This window comes from Camelus bactrianus, chromosome 6 (genome assembly GCF_048773025.1).
Source record: "Camelus bactrianus isolate YW-2024 breed Bactrian camel chromosome 6, ASM4877302v1, whole genome shotgun sequence".
Lineage (NCBI taxonomy): Eukaryota > Metazoa > Chordata > Mammalia > Artiodactyla > Camelidae > Camelus > Camelus bactrianus.
Window position 1 is genome coordinate 39,523,678 of NC_133544.1, and position 18,202 is coordinate 39,541,879.

The 18,202-nt window shown below is 34.8% G+C and overlaps 1 protein-coding gene across 4 annotated transcripts in view; it reads right to left on the minus strand.

Annotated features, from left to right (window-relative positions):
- The window catches only part of FBXO34 (F-box protein 34), a 67,919-nt gene that overhangs the window by 46,813 nt on the left and 2,904 nt on the right, over window positions 1-18,202 (minus strand). For 2 of the 4 annotated variants that reach the window (XM_074365485.1, XM_045522039.2), the window contains exon 2: window positions 6,088-6,169. The exons of the other annotated variants lie outside the window; for them this stretch is intronic. The gene's annotated coding sequence lies outside the window, so the exon portion shown is untranslated. The remainder of the gene's footprint in view (window positions 1-6,087; window positions 6,170-18,202) is intronic. 4 annotated transcript variants of the gene reach the window in all.

Below are 18,202 nucleotides of genomic sequence, written 5' to 3' on the forward strand. Positions count from 1 at the left end.
TGGAAGTTTGAACACTGGATATTTGGTGATATTATGGAATTAAAGGGGGATGACATACATCTATATTATTTTTTAAAGAGTCCTTATCTTTTATAGATACACTAGACTACAAATGAAATGATATCTGCGATTCACTTGAAAATAATTCAGCTTGAAGAAGTGGGAAGGGAATAAATGAAATAAAGTTGGGCAAGAGTTGATTACTGCCAAAGCTGGGTGACAGGTACATGGGAGTTTACTAATGAATATCACCTACTTTTATGTGATTAAAAATTTCCGTACAAGTTAGAAAGTCAAGCATTTGCAAAATATATTTTATGTAAATGAAACCAGATCAGATACCACTAAATTGAATATATCTGGGTTTTAGATGATATACAGGAATTTGATGATACTAAGATGGAGATTAAAATTCAGAAGCTAGGTCAATCTGTTAACTTTGTTAGGTAGGATAATGGCATTGTGGTTATGGGGGAAAATGCCTTTTTTTAAAGACACGTATTGATATATTTAGGGTTAAAATAAATTGATGTACAGAATTTATTTTAAAAAACTTTTAAAATTGTAACAAAAATAAACAAGTATGGCAAAATGTTGAAACTAACTGGTAAATACATGGCAGCTCAGTGACTAAAAATGTGTTTCCATTTTTAAAAGTAAATAACAATAATTATAATAACAAAGTAACAATTATAGATTCCAAGGATGAATTCCACTATGTGTGAGAAGGAAAAAAAAACAATATAAATAATCTAAACTAAAGGGCCAAGTTTGGGGGGAGGAGGGCAAGAACCACTACACAAGTTTTACTCATTTAACTCACTTGATTTTTACAAACAGTCAACAGAGAGTATGGTAGGGAAAGTCACATGGTGTTACACTTGAGGCAAAAAAAAAAATTTTTTTTTCAAGAAATATTTTCCTCCTGCCAGTCCTGTTCTAGATATCCACTTATAAAGAAACTTTCAACGTTTCTCAAGTTCAAGAAGTAGGAATGTCAGTGTGTGTTTTGTATGGGAACAAAGCTTCCCTAACATCCTGAGCACATATGACTCTGATTGTACATAAAGTTTCTGGGCATGAAAATAGTATTTCTTCATTCTGAGTTTTCTGGTTGTGCTCCAAGACTACCTTTATCAAGTTATCTTTAGTGAGATCCTTCTGTGGTGGGGAAGAGGAGGACCTTTGAAGGACCCGTATGAAAACATTTGCACATATACATTTCAGCACTTCAAGTAACGATACCAAGTATTCTTTAAGGTTTTAAAGAGAAAAACATAATCTAAAATTACCTAATCCTACCAAAATTCCTGCTGTGGGCAACCACCACCATACCTAAATCACATAATTGTTATTATTCGTAAGGAGAGAAGGAAAATTAACACTTTCTGAGATTTTACTAAATGCCAGGTATTTAATAAGCATTTTTTAAACTAAATCCTCATAACAACTCTAATAGGTAGGTAGATACTATTATTGTCCAAAAATTACAGATGAAAAAAGTGGGGCACTAAGAGGTTAAGTAACTTGTTAAGTCACTTACATATACTTGAGTGGCAGAATCAGACTTGAACCCAAGCAGTCTGGTTCCAACATCTGGGCTACTCTCTGCTATACTACCCTGTACCATAAAATTTCACTCTGAAACACAGGAAAGATAACTACTTGAACATTTCTAGACCCCAGATCATTGACTCTCCTCTCATTCCTAGTTACCTTTGAGGCTTTACATTATTTAAAAAATAAACAAACAAATGAAAACAATAAAACCAAAAAAACCCAGAAGGTTCTTTTTTAATGAAATTAAATAGTCTAGAAGGAATTAGTGGCAGCTATTATAGGCATTAACACCACTGACCAAGGATAATAAGACCCCCTAACTGCTCATCCTAATGCAAAGTTCACCAATCGATAGACCCTGTCTAGGTACAGAGATCCCAATCAGTTTTATATCATATTGCTTCATTTTTTTCATTTGACTGGTTAAATCAGAATCAAACATCTGTTACATGAAAGAGACAAGGAAACAAAAACTGAAAGAAATATGACAAAGGAAGAAACAATTCATAAACAAAACAGAACCTGTTAAAAGCTCTCTAATTGAGACCTCAGAAAGTCAAGATGTTGCATCTATAAAGTAAGACAGGAGGCTGTGAAAAGGCAAAAAAAAGTATGAGAAAAGATTTTCTAAAGTTAAAAAAAAAGGCAGTATATAAGATTTTATATTGTGGACACAATATCTAGAAAGTAGACAAAAACAGGAAACAGAGACAAGAAATTACCGAAGGACACACAAACATAAGTCCAGGAGGTCAGCATTTAACTAACAAAAAATACAGAATGAAAAGGAAAGAAGATTGAAGAGAGGAAGTTTCCAGAGAAATATGAACTTTCCACAATTAAAAGATTTAATAAGTTAAAAGACAGAGTTTTCCAATTAACAGGGTCCACTCAGTGCTCAAATGAATAACTACACCAAGACACATCACTGGGAAATTTCAGACAACAAAGACAAAAAAGATGGTAAAAGCTTTCAGAGAAAAGGCAGCTCATCCGCAAAGAAAAAAGAATCAAACTGGTCTAAGATTTCTCTCATCAATATTGAAGAACATTAGCAAACAATGAAGCAATAAAGTTCTGACAGAAAATTATGTTCAACCCAGAATTCTATCCCCAGCCACACTAACATTTCATTTTAAGAATAAAAATTTTTAAATTAAATTAAAAAATAAAAAAAATTTTAAAGAATAAAATAAAAAAAACATTTCAGACATGGAATTACTAAAAATTTACCTCCTACACATCTTACAGTAGTATGTACCCCAGCAAAACAAGGCAATAAAGCAATAAAGAGGAATATATGGGAAATAGGAATATAACAAAGGCCACTCACACCATGTCACCTGAGCAGTACTAAATAAAGCAGATTGGAGCAGAAGGATACAGTGCATCAGGAGAGGGGTAACTATGAAAAAGGGAGATACCAGAAATTTCATATTATCTTTAAGAAAATGAAAAAATTAAGAAAGTTATAAAAGCTAGTTAACCCACCCCCCAATACAACTGGGAACTCTGATATTGAGAGGTTATGGCATCCTGTTTTATCTTTGCAGAACTACCTTCTCCCCACCCCAAAACATGTGATTCAAATGAGGCTGAGTCCATCCCCATCTCCATCTGGGCATGTGACCAGGCTCTAACTACTCTAATCTGTTCTCTCCACCTTGTCATAGCAGCTGTTCAGAAATAAACACACAGCCTAGAATCAGTACGGATGGGGGAGAAGGGTGAAAGAGGAGGGTACTGAAAACAAAACTAAAGGAAGAAAGAAGCTGGAGATAGGGAGAGACCAAATCTTCAAAGCAACATTTGAGCACCTGGCTCCAATTCTATTCTATCCTTCTGGACTCTCAGTTCTGAAAACCAATTTCCTTTCTGATTGAACTGGTTTTCTAACATTTATAAGCATCCCTAACAAAATACTCCTCTTTCACAGCAGGAAGCCAAAAGAAACTATCTACTGCTAGTAAAATAAGATAGATATAAAGTATTTACTAAGGTGACCAGAGAGCTAAAAATAATGATATATAATTGTATCAGAAAGAAGGTAGGGGATAGGGTAGTGGTGCTGGGAAATAATTCAAGGGTCTCTTTCTTTTCTTGCAAGCAAGGCATTGTCTGCTTTTTGCTCTGGACTATATTTTCAAGTATATTCATATAGTGAACAACCTTAGAACATGGAAGGTGTCTTCTTTCAGAGCAAAGAGAAGGCATATTGTCTCCCTTTGGAATAAAGGGCAGGCATGCTTACAGCCCATTACAAAATATTTGGAATCCCTAAACTCAGACTTTTCTCCAGTATCAGAACCCACTATGTGAACAGGCTGTCTCTCTGCAGTGCCCTGTGGCAACTGAGGTTTGTGACACTGGCACAAATGAATGCTGATACTCTGGTTACTGTTATTGCTGTGAGTAATAAACTGTACTTCATCTCTGACTCTGCCTTCTACCAGAATAGGAGTCTGTATCTTCTACCAGCATCCATGAAATTGTGGCAGGCTAATTTGCTAGCTTCAAGTGAACTCTCAGATCCTTTATAATTCTTGACAGATGGTAAATGGGATCTAAATCTTGACTATCACTCCAGAAAGTCAATAGATAATGCATAAAATTGACAAATCAAGAAAGAGAAGTATAAGCATGTTAATAATGGGGGATTATCACTAGAAAAATCAAACAGAGGAACTGAAGTGGTTCCTTTGGGGAGGGATGTGGGTGGGGACACATAGGACAACGGGATTACCACTGTCATCATAAATTCTTCTGAACCATTATGCTTCCCCCCTCCACAAACATGTACTTGAGAAAGAAGCCTTTGCTGGTTCCTTTAAAGGGGAAAAAAAGTGCAAGAAAAAAACTTGTCAGTGCTTTCATCCCACTAAAATTGGATGAGAGCATTGAGAAAAGTACCTAATTAAGTTTGATATTCTCATCACAGTTCTAGAAATCTAGACGGGAAAGACTCTCACCAATAATCATCTTGAGCTACAAAACAATCTCAACGCATCTCCAAAAAAAAGTACCTCATGTCTTCTTTGGAGAATTTATTTTTAAATAAAATGATTCTACTAGCTATGTACACAATAGTGCCCCTGCACCTTCTATGGAAAGCGTTATCACTGGCTTTAGCATATAAATATGTATCCTTAAGCATAACTTCCTGCAATTATAGATTCTAGGTTACCCGCTAAATCACCATTGTTTTAAAACTGAAGTTAAAATTAATTTATGATACTAGAGATAACCAGGTATAGTCTGAGGCTTCCTAGGGCAGAGAAGAAATATTTTTTTGGCAGGGAATGAAATATATGATCCTACTAGGAAAAAAAGACAAAACAGCTAATTAAGGTTCAAAAAGTAATTCATATTAAAGAATCAGAATTTTCTAATCAAATTTTGAAATTACAAATTATTTTATACAGTAGGCAGGTGGATGGTTATTTCCATTTAGTATAATTTTATACAAATTATAGGGAAGTTTTTTTCCTTAAAAATCCAGAAGAACAGCAAAACCTACCTACTGTCTACTCTTCTACTTCTCCACTAAATTATACTTCCTATACAGCCACATGGTAAATTTTGCCTTCCTGCTGAATCTACTTTTTAGGGAAGATGAAGGAAGAGCATACAAATTCTGCCCCAGAGATAAGCTAAACTGTTCTTGAGCTAAACTACAAGTCTAAGTAATAGAGGATCTGATTAGGAGCCAGCTCTGCTTTTACCTAAATCATACTTTATTTAAATTAGTATTGGTTAACTTTAACATAACATTACTGCTTCAATCACAGTGGTCTCATTCAATCTACTTAAGTCATGGGAAGCTGGAGCAAATGAAAGATAAAGGTCTCTTTGTGACATTAGAGTCTCACTAAGTTGTTGCTAATTTCTTTTTCACTTCTGGGTGCTCTTCACTAGGAAGGCTTTTTGTGTAATGACGTTCCTCTATAGGGCAGACTGCTTGTGTTTGAAATCCAGTTCCAACACCCTGCCTAGGCAAACTGCTTAATAACCTCTAAGACTCAGTTTTCTCCAAGAGAAAAGGGACAAGAATACTTCCCTTATAGAGTTGTTATAAAGATTATTTTAAAAATACACATAAAATGTTTACCATGAGACCTAGTCAAAAGAAAGAAAGGAAGGAAGACAGTTATTAATATTGTCATGCCTCACTTCATGGAAAGCCACCTCCAGCAGGAAAAAGATGTTCCATCTGCACACAATGGAACACACTCAATCCCAGAGACTCTTTCTTATTAGCTCAATCATTATCGAAGGCTATGAAAAGCAAATTCACCAAAAAGATGCTAGAACCTTGAAGCAGGTAACACATTTCAGCAAGCCAAACTCAGTCCCTCTTCCACCAAAAGACAGAGTCCTTAAACTTTGCACAGGTTACTTGCCTTGGTATCCTTATGGAACACAGTAGTGGACAAAAGCAAAACTTTCTAAGTAACGAAAATACTTTTAATATAATTTTTAATGTAAATTATTTTATAGCCAACTTTCTCACATTACATTCTTTCCTACCTTCAACAAATGTTTGTTGCGCATCTATGAGGCTCTTGGAATACAGTGAACAAACGGTCGAAATCCTCAAGGAACTAATATTCTGGTGGAGAGAAAGATGATAAATAATCATGGTAAGTAAGCTATACGGTGTACGTTTCAAGGAAGTAACTAATATAAGGGCAAAATAGACTAGAGCAAGGGGACTTGGAAGTGTAGGGGAAGAGTGTTGGTTTAGCTATTTTGAACAGGGTGGTCAGCGTAGGCTTCCTTGAGAAGATGATATTTAAGAAGAGATATGGAAGAGGCAAGCAAGTTAGACATGAAGATTTATCTAGGCACAGGAAACAGCCCAAGGCAAGCACTTGCCTACCTGATTCACACCACCACCACCAGCTAACAAATAAGCAAAAATGCTGTTCTCTCAACAATGTCATCTTCTCCCCCCACCAAAAAAGCTGTGCTAGCAAAACCACAAAAAAATTTATAAATATCAACTCATTCATTCAACAAATATTTACTGAATACCAACCATGTACTAGAAAACATGCTAAGGACAGAGAAAAGAGTATGATGGGCAACACTTTCTATTCCAAATTTACGAAGACCTCTGGGAGAGGCCTGAGATTGACTACAAAGTTCATTCAGTAAGTGTATTTTGTAGTTATTTGGCTTAATAGGCTTATTAAAAAATACAGAAGAGATTTACAGAAATTTGTCCTTCAGATAAAGTGGGATGATACTATACTGAAAGTACCTCAAAACTCTCCACTCTATAGAGAATAGATATTGGTCCCTTAAGTGTCTTCACCTCAAGAGCTGATCATTTCAAAAGTACTAACAGTGACATTATATTAATATTTTCTTCCCCTGCCCCCAACAGGCCAAAATATTGCTACTGGGAGTCTAATAATTTTTCTAACACTTTCTCAAGACCCATTTCAATTAGAGAAAAAAATGCCATCTACTAAGTACAAGGTGCTATGCCATGCACTAAGGTAGCTAAGTGAAAGGTCTCTCCAAGACCTCATCCTGTGGTATGGGAAAACATATGCATTATAAACCCTTCTTATGCTATTTCCTACTTCAAACGTAAGTATAGCTCATAATAGCACTTGGCTGCCAAGAAAAATACTATGAATTTTTCCCTCAAGCCCAAACCAAAAGCTAGAATTTACAGAGTTGAAAACATTTTTACAAACACTTATCCTATTAAAAATTACAATTTTAGCAGAACATATTTTATATCATTCATCTGAGCAACTGGAGAGCAAGGCTAGAAAAGTTAAGAGAACTGCAACAAGAAATATATAAAAAGAAACAAATGGAATATATTTATTACTTGGTCTCCAGTTATGTTAAAGAGTACTCTAAGATTAGTTGAAAACACATTTCTATGTATTAGGGAATGTACATGAGTGAAAATAAAAAGAAGACAAAAAAATTAACACTTTAACCTTATGTCCTAATCTAGTTTTTAAGAGCGCAATTCCTGAAAAAACACTCCTGCGTATTTACGGGTGGAAGGGTTTTTCTTCTAACCATAACCATCAGTCTCCTCTTATGACTGGCCTAAATAAAATGGTAACAAGCTTTAATATGCTTCACCCAACTTAGCATTATATTAGCTGGCTGTGCAGTACATGCTTTTGAGGCATCAAAGTCTAGGGTAGAAGTACTTTGTCTCTCTCTACTTAAATGTCCTTTCAGGCATATTAGAGCTACCCTTTGCCATCATGATTTACCAATGAGATTAGCAAATATTAAAAAACTGTGTCAGCAAGGATGTGAAAAGATAGGTGTACTCTCAAATTGCAAATACTCTTTTTTTTTTTTTTAAACTGCAAATACTCTTTGACCCAGCAGAGTTCCACTTCTGGGAATTTATCCCAAAAGAAGAACTTCAAAGAAAGTTGTTTGCTGCAACATTGTTTCTAATAGGAAAAAAGAGTAAAGACTCTTATTTCTCAACCTCTCTTGCATTCAGATGTGGCCATGAACTAAATTCTGGCTAAAGAAGCATGACTGGAAGTGCTGTAAGAAGGCTAGCCTGTATACTGCTGCCCCTTCTTGCATCCTGCTGCTTAGAATGGGTTGCAATAGCTGGAAATCCACCTAGGTCAATGAGGACAAGGGCAACACAAGGTGAAGACATAATAGTACAGAAAGAACTCAGGCAATCATAAGGGAGACAGCGAGGGCCCTCAAGGGGAATGAGGATCTGCTAAAGGGCTCTTTATCTTGACTGCAGTGTCTGCTATATAGGTACTTCTAATTGTCAAAACTTAGCGAACTACCCATGTGTTACCTGTGCATTTTACTGTACTTATTATACCTCAAAAAGAGAAAAGAGCAATGTCATGAGTGCTATACCAGCCCTAGATCGCCTATGTTAACTTTCATAAGAGAAAGAAATAATACTTCATTGTTTAACCCACTGCTAGTTTAGTTTTCCTATCACTAATACACTTTTTATATACCAATACATAAAAAAATGACAAAATTGAAAGTGAAAAAAGAGCAAGATAACAGTACATAGAATATGGTACCATTTATGTTTTTAAACACAGGGAAGACAGAATATATACCAGAAGAATATACAAGAAACAAGTACCAATGGTTGCCCTAGTAAGGGAAAAGTATGTCCAAGGCACAGGAGAAGAAAACTACTCACTTTTTGCACCTTTTGCATTTTGAACCATACAAACACATTCCCATTCAAAAAATAAATGTTCTTTAGTCCTATTAAATATTTCATTTAACTTTTTAAAATTTTAGTATGTTCAGATTTTAATGATTTGAAGACTTATACTGACTTTAGTTTCAAGATGACCCTACAATGAATTTAATTACCAAGACCACTAGATACAAAAATGACAAAAGAATAAAAATTGTTATAAGTGGGAAAAAGGGAAGGAGAGTGCTGAAAACTCTTTTGAGGAAAAAGGCAAGAAAATATTTTAACCAAAAAGAGAAGCACTGGGATCATTCTACTGCTGGAAATATATATTATATATCTTTTAATTTCTCATTATCTGCTTTTAGTGAAAAATAAACAAAAGCAGCTCGCTAAATCAAAAAGGCTAACAAGGCTTCTGAATCACAGAAAAGGTTCTTTCTTTCATATATATACATTTTTTAATTGAAGTATAGTCAGTTTACAATGTTGTGGAAAAGGTTCTTTCCTGTTAGTGCAGATTCCGAAGAGTTACAAATAGTAATGTTAAAGTTTATGGATCAGTTCCTAAGTTGAAATAAAATGAGGATTTCTCAGAAATTTACCAAATTGACCTTAGGTAGTTTTCTTTTTTCAACTCTATTTTATAATGTATATATATAAACCCTGTTAACTTTTCATGGTATATACAATATAAAAAAGAACTAATCAGAATCTACTACTCCTAAATAGATCATTTAATTTCATGTCAGTTGCCCGAGTCTTGGCCTATACATACATGTATTTTTGTGTATGATTAGTGTATATATTTTATATGCAGATTTCACATACTTATTTCTACAAATATTAAGTTGCATAAAATAAAAAATGTTCACTTTATAAAAATCCATAAAGTTTTGGATTTTTATTTTTAAAAGGTCACTCAGTAAAAAAAACTCTATTTCTTGCCTCAGTGCCAGAAGATGACTATTAAGATCCTAGGGTAGAGGCCACTAACCATTTACTGATGATTCCAATTACCAACAACCTATTAAATGATAAATATGAACATTTAAACCCAGAAACATCATTTATATCCTCTTGCTGATAACATTATAAACATAAAAATTGTTAGAGGGTTGGAAGGTCATCAACAAAATCACTAACCCTTCAGAAATTTCTAGTAACTAGTGTGGAAGTTTCATTTGGAGCCTCAGGAACAAAGGTAAGTACAGACAATCACCATTAAGCACTTCAAAGCAAATGCTTCTGAGGGCAAAGACTATGTTTTCCGAAATAGTACTTCGTGTTATCCTATAAAGATGTCGGTAAGAGACTAAACGAACATTCAACTGTAGAAGGCTCAAAGTAGGCAAAGAATTAACATTTGGTGAATGAACTGAACATTAACAGTTTAGAAACAAATACAATGCAGAGGGAAACAAAAGTAGGCTTTACTTCTCTGAATAAGATATCTACTAAAAACATACAAAAGGAAAATTCCTTAAAACCTGAGTAATTATACTAGGGTTCACTAATGAAGGCTTGACATGGTTCTTTCTTAAAAGGAGAAAAAAAAAAAGCTATATTTGCTATATGCCAAGAACATTAAATGTGAAATCACAATGAAGCTTCAAGAGTGGTATTACTATTGCTTTAATAATCCAACAAGACTAACATCCTTTGCAAGCAGAAAGGTGGGAAGTTATGCTCTTTGTTTTTTAAAAATTGGAAAGGGAAAATGTAAACATTAATTTCCTCTTAAATTCTCCTAAATTATCAATTTGGAGGGGAGAAAAATGAATCAATTAATTTCAGAGTATTCTCAAAGAGCACTAAATAAGCAACATAAACACAAGAACAGGGGTTACTCAAATCCAATTCTAACAAATTTTTACTTGATTCTAGAGGAAACAAAGATTAGTAACTATCAGACCAGTTTTAAGGGACTTACTCAAAAAGCCAAAATCTTAAGAATTAACAGGAATTCCACCAGATTATAAAACTACAGTCAAGAGGTAACATGTATTTAAATCAGAGCCATTAAACAAGAGAAGATTCAACAAGTGTTTGCTAAAAGAAATGCTTGGTAACACTGGGAATACAAGAAAAGACCTTTAATAAAATGAAACCAAAATATTTAAGTAGTCCTACAAATGAGTCGGCAAGCAAATTTTAATCTACAAAATTAATTACATTTTTAAAGAGGCAGATTCCCCTTCTTTTCATGTCCCTTAAAAAGAGAAAATCTGACATATTCATAAAGGAACAATTCTTAAAAGAAGCTTTACAACTCCTTATTCTCTACCAAAATAGAGTAATTAAAATTTAAGCAGGATAGACAAGGTAGATTCACAAAATAAAACAAGGTAACAACCACAGTAAAAATCTAGTAATTTTTTAGTAATATACACAAAAATATTTTAGGTAACTGCGAACATGTGTAATACAGAGCTAAGCTCCTTAGATCAAATAAAGAAAGGAGAAAATAATGTGTTAAATTCAGAAATAAAACAGTAACTATCACGGCTAAAGTTTTCACTTAAATTTCAAGACCATGAAGTTTTTAAAAATCAGTTCTAAGATACATTACACTGTAATTTTTAAGTATAAAACTATGTTATTCTCTATACTTAAAAAAAGATGCAACTAAGGGAGGGTAACAGCTCAGTGGCAAAGCTATGTGCTTAGCATGCATGAGGTCCTGGGTTCAATCCCCAGTACCTCCATTAAAAAAGACAAAGTAAAAAAATTTTTTAATTTTTAAAAGGCAGGGAGGGTATAGCCTAGCGTATAAAACCACAGTTTTATAATCCAGTGGAATTCCTGTTAAGTCTGTAAAATAAATGAATGAATGAATGAATAAATAAGTAAACCAACCTAATAACCTCCCCCACTCAAAATACAGCAAAAAAAATTATGTAACTAGAATGTACATTTGTTTTGATATAAAACCACCTCATACAAACAAAAATGAATTTTCCAGAAAAGCCAGTATTTACTTGAATTTTAATAATCAATTTTATTAATGATACATGCCACAAATGGGGGAAACTCACAAAGCAATAAGATAAACAATAAAATAAAGAATAAATTCTTAAAGACTGCCACTTGCCAAAGAATATATAGATCTGTAAAATAATGCTAAGAGAAAAAGAAATACTGAGCATACTGCCTGGCATACATTAACATACTACACTTTTTTTTTTTAGTAAATGAATAAATGCACAGGCCTTGAAATTCCTCAAGTTAAAAATGGTGTTATATAACTATTTTATCAAGCTAACCATATAAGATGTCAACTAAAACACAAGCAAAGAAAATGGCAAATAAAAGACAGGATTCCTACAGCATAAAACTACATGACCTTCTCTGGACTTATTTTCAGGACCCATTTTCACAGTCCTCTTTGTCGTACCCCAAAATAAGCTAAAATACTGTGATGATAGTAGAGCTCCTCAACTAGAAGACTACCTGAACCAGAGAAACCTATCCCCAAGGGCAGGAGTGGAGTATAGAAAGGACTAAGAACCTCCAGAGAATAATCCTGACGACTAAACTTGAAATAAAATCCCTCGCCCTACTTTGGAAACAAGTTTGCCTCTCCTGGTTCCTGGACAATAGAGCAAATGTGTTCTTTGAGACTTCCTTATCAAACTCAAATTTCATCTTGAAACTCCAGCTAATCAGCAATTCCCTACAGTAGTTCCAAGAGTGGTTTTAGAGCTTCAAATTGACTTTTTTAATATTATTATTTAAAATATATAATTTTTTAATTTTTTTAATTTTCAAGAATCAAATGAACATTTTAATATACAAACTCTTACAGTTGAATCTGCTAGAAGGTGCCTAAGTTAATGAGAAGAGCAGACAATAAAACAGAATTTTTTAAAAATTTAAAGGTACAAATTTAAACAGCCCAAGTATGTCCTTAAAGATAAGAGAAAAAAGCCAAGCCTTCAACTATGTGTCTACAATTTGGGGATATAAGATATGAAGCTTAGAATTTGGTAGGGGAGATAAGACTAATACACCTGAAACAAAAAGCAATAAACAACAGTATTCAGTGACATGCTAAGTGGCTAAGTACTCAATATACACTAGGAATTGGGGAAATGGGAAGACTGCAGAGGGACAAGAGAGTCCAAAGAAGTTTTATGGGAACAGATTTCTTATAACGGATGCTTATATTTGGTAAAATGCAAAGGAGAAGGCAAGGCTGAGGAAACTAACAGAGCACCAGGTTTGTTGCAGGCAGTCCCAGAGACAGGTGACGAAGGATGGGACCATCTTATGGGAAGTCTTCAAAGCTACTTTTAAACATCATGTCACAGACACCTAGTGCAGGAGAGTAATATCCCAGTAGAAATTTTGTCCAGTTAACCTGGCAACTGTATAAAAAGACTGAAGGGAGCAAATAACAAGTTTATAAAACCTATCACAGAGACAATTATAGAAATCTAAACTCAGAATGATCACTGGTCTAGATCTGTGCTATCCAACACAGAAACCACTATAACCACAAGTCACTTATGAGCACATGAAATATCACCAGCCTGAGATGAAATTCAAGTGTAAAATGCACATCAAATTTCAAAGACTTTATTTGAAAAAAGAATGTAAACTATCTCAACATTTTTCACATTGATTACATATTGAAACTGGGATATTTGTGTTAAATTATTATTAAAATTATTTTCAACTGTTTCTACTTTTTAAATGTGGCTAACTAGAATATTTTAAATTATGTGTGGCTCACATTATATTTCTATTGGATAGCACTTCTCCATGATTATTTCAACTTTTCAGACCTTCCCATTCCCATGATTTAAAATATTTTCCCCCTTCCTCCTCCAGTTTTACTGGATAGTTGAAAATTACAAAACATTTTTAACATGTATCCATAAATGTGTATATTTATAAATTTTACATATATACCTGTACTACTGTACTGATATACTTTACATACACACCAAAATCAATACTAAAAGGATAAGAAAAAAAACACAAGTTCTAATACTTTTCTTTTTGTACTACAGTGGACTATCCCACAAACACCCCACACTGGAAGCCCAGGATGTTAGCATAGAGACTGATCAGGAAAAGACAAATCCAAACGAAATTTCGAGCCACAAAAATTTGATGACTGACTACGGGAGCAAAGGAGAGGAGATATAGGGAGACACTAAAGATAACATACTGAACATCTACTATTTGCTACTCAGCACCCAGCAAGCCCTGCATTTCATTTGGAAATCCACTCCTCTCCCATCATGCTGTTTGGGTAGCAACGACCCCACCCCCAGCGCCAGAGGTAGGTCTAGATTGGCTAAACCAATTTGCATATCCTTATCTGGCCTTAGTGGTTGGTTCACAAGCATCAATATAACACGAATTCAATGAAGTACAAGAAGCCATTTGCTGGGGCTTCTGGAGAGAGAAAACTCTTCTAGCAGTGGTTCTTAAGCTGAGGCCCACAAATTCCCCTCCACCAGAGGGTTTGAGAACAGAATCTGGGGTTTCTATAAACTCAGATGAGGGGAAAATTATCTTTACTTTCACTGATCTCCAACTGAAATTTAGCATTTCCTTCTACTGTGAATTCAGTCAACAGACCGCAATATTACCAACATCTGTCACTGCCACTAGTAGAAATCCTAAGTATTTTCCTATCACACAATCACAGGTGTCACCCCCAAATGGTGATAATGCTCATCACCACTTGGAAATTATTAGACCCACACTAAATCATGTTATTTAACTGAGGCACATATTGTGATCTCACAATTTTTTAAAAATATTTCAATAACTATTTTAATATAACTGGTAGTCATCTTTGTATTCTATGTAGTCTTAAGTAATTCAAAAATGTTACTCAGAAAAGGGATCCTGCAGGCTTCAGACTGCCAAAGGGGTCTATGGAGCAAAACTGGTCAAGAGCCCTGCCCTACAGATTCTGCAGAAGCACTCTCCTTCCCCTCCTCTGGACTTGATAACATGAGGATGTAGTGCTCGAGCTGCTGACAAACACACTGTGACCACAAAGGGACCAACACCATGGAAACAGAGCTCATTAAAGAAAGGAAATAAGAGAAAGATGAGGTTCTGAAGACATAAGTAAAAGTGGATCAAGTTTCACCTTTGGTCTTTTCAATATTGCAAGTCAATAAATTTAAGCGGGTTTTCTGTTATACTCACAACATTAAATGGTATAGTTAATTTCAACAGTTTCTATCTCAGGAAACCAGAACAATATCCACCTTTTCGCATAACAGCAAAATTACAAAAGGCTTAACTCTGCTACCACGAGGGAATCTGCTACCATGAGGGAAATACCTGGGGAAAGTGAATTTAGTTTTTCACAAACTGAGTGTGCTGAAGACTCACTCAATGCTCACTCCAATCTATTATCACATGGACTTTTTGTTTTACAGAGGCTGGACAACTAAAAACTATATTTTCCGGATGCCCTTGAAGCTAAGGTTTCACAAAAGACCTAAGTGTGGCCAAGCAGACCACGTTCAATATGGATGGCAGAAAGCAACATGTAATGATGATTCTGCCCAAGGAAGTTAACACTTCTGTTAGCTTTCTCATTCAACAGCATGGCCCGTAACGGCAGTAGCTCCCTTCACAGGCAAGTTCTATAGTGTCAGTGTGGGGTTTGTTCCTAGAAGCTCAGTCTAATCTGTTTACTAGTCAGCCCACTCCACATTTACTTATCTTCTTCTTAGTAAATCTCTATTGCTACAACTACTCAGAGCAAAGGTTCTTGTTATAAATGCTTGAACAATAAGTACAAAGTAAAGAGGGATAACAAAAAGCAGCATTCTATTAGAAACCTAAGAATAGTTAACAGCTTATGGATACAGATATAGGCTTGATTTGGAAAGCATTTTAATTGAGAAGTCCTAAGAGCTAAGAGCTAGATTATAAGGAGCACAATAAAGAGCCAAGAATAGAGCTTCAGACAGACTTACAGATATAGAGAACAAACTAGTGACTACCAGCAGGGAGAGGAAAGGGGGGAGGGGCAATATAGGAGCAGGGATGTAACAGGTACAAACTATTAGGTACAAACTAAGCTACAAGGATATACTGTACAACACAGAGCATATAGCCAAAATTTTATAATAACTATAAATGGAGTATAACCTTTAAAAATTGTGACTCACTATACTGTACACCTATAACTTATACTGTACAGCATCTACATTTCAATTGAGGAAAGAAAAGAACAGAGCTTTAGATAGTATGGATCTGGAAGAGACAGAATGCCCAGCAAAGCTGACAAATCAGAAGAAATCGGAGATAGGCAAAGAGCCAAAAGAAGAGAGAATTCAAAAAATGAAGACATCTTCTACATAACTAAATATCAAAGATGACAAATGGGACAAGAATCTACCTAAAACATCTGTTTTTCACATTACTTCCTTTCTCAGATTGTCACTGGATAAAAAATGATGCTCAAACTCCCTCCTTGTCTGCTACTATTCCTTTGGACATAACTTTTAATCAGTCTATTTCTGAAAAAAACTCTTCTCTGGATCCTAAAATAAAGGCCTAATCCAAGACCCATACCTAGGAAGCTTTCTCTGACAGTCCTAGTTGCCTCTTCTGAATTCATTAACATTTATTTATCAGACAACCAAAGTAACTAAAATCCAAAACTAAATTACAAGCTTAAAGAGAGCAGGGGCTTCATTTTTTTATATTCTGAACACCTAGTGTAATGCCACTCAAGTGTGCTGCTAATAGGCCATTCAAATAAGTAGTTTCAAAAGGGTGGAAGTAAGACTGCAGGAGATTAAAAAGTTAATTAAATTGACTTGGAAGGTGCACAAAGAAACCTTCTGTAGGGATGGTAATACCCTATATCTTGACAGGGTTATGGGTTACATGGATTTATGAACTTGTCCAAACTACAGGAATGGTATACATGAGATCTGTACATTTTACTGTACATAAATGTTACCTAAAAAACAAGTTAACAAACAGTTCATGATAGGCATGCTCAAGTGGTACAGTAAACTATAGTTACTTCAAAATACTACCAAAATATAAGAAGGATTGATGAATGTATAAAGGGAGACAGTAGGATGGAGGAATAAAAGGATAAGTAAATACAACAAATAAGAATTACAGAAGCTAGGTTGTGGATATTTAGGTAATCAATGTACAAACAATTCTTACAACTTCTCTGATTGAAATTTTTCATAATAAAATGTTAGAGGGGAAAAAAAGAAGCATAGTGGGAATGAGGTTGTGAGAGGCTCACAGTATTTCAGAAGTTTGTCAATTAACGAAAAGGACTAACCTTACAGACAAAAAGGAAGGTATATAAATGCCTCTGAGAGCAAGATGTCTGGACTGTCCCTCTTCCCTCTACCTCTAATCCTAGACTGCCTACACAGACTAGTTCTGGCCTTCAGTGCTCCTTCTTGCCTGAAAGAAAATGCTTACTCACTAAACTCCTTTCATTCCAAGACAATCTAAATATGTGAAGCCTAACCTTTTGTCTGTCTTGGGCTATGATAATCTGTTCCTCATTTCTTTGCCTAACACCTCCTTGACTGACCTTTAGATGAAACCTCTGGCCAATCTGGCACAACATAAATGATTCAACCTTTTGGTCCAATTCTTGCCCTTCAGACCTATGGCCCTCCAGGGCAAGAGAATGGAGAATGTTAAAACAAAGGTCAAGGATTCTTGTAACAAGGGTAATTCATTTGTGTCAGTTCCTGGCTGAGGACCTAGCATAGAGGTAATCAAAAAATGTTTGTTGGATAAATAAAATCCATGCCTGATAATAACATAATACATTAAAAAAGCACTCAGTTTCACATTTATACCTACATTATGCTGAGGGTTGAAAATGTGTGTGCTAGGTTTCTGAAGCTGAACATTTAAAAAGGGAAGATCTGGATCCTCTTTCTGTGAAGAGCTCACTAGAAGATGGGGTTGGAAACGAAAGGCTGATAAATTCTTTCAAAAGACATTAAGAAACACATTTTAATTTTTAATGCTTTTCCTAGATAATACAGTATGTTCTTTAGCTTCAAAGTACCATAAATATGAACTAAAGAGGACACGATAAATTATGCAAAGAATAAGAATCGACAGGAATTCAATTTCCAGATGACCTAAATGCATTTGGAGTTAATCTGCTCTTTTGTTATTGTTGCTTCCAAAGGACTGCAGATTATGCACTTGCTGAATTTTCCCTTTGTCACACATGACCTAACAAGGAAGGCATTCATTATACCATAGTAGCTTCTCTCAAGTATCTGGTTCTAAACAGCTGCAAATTTGGGAAGGTAACACTGAATGATGTCTCTAACCATTAGTATGCTCTCTCCCCAACAAATATGAAAACAAGTTTGGGTTTACTAGAATATCAAAACTGTGCAAATTAAACTTAGAAAATAAAGTAGAAAATGTGTATAAGAATTCAAATTCTACATGTTATGTTAACAGAAT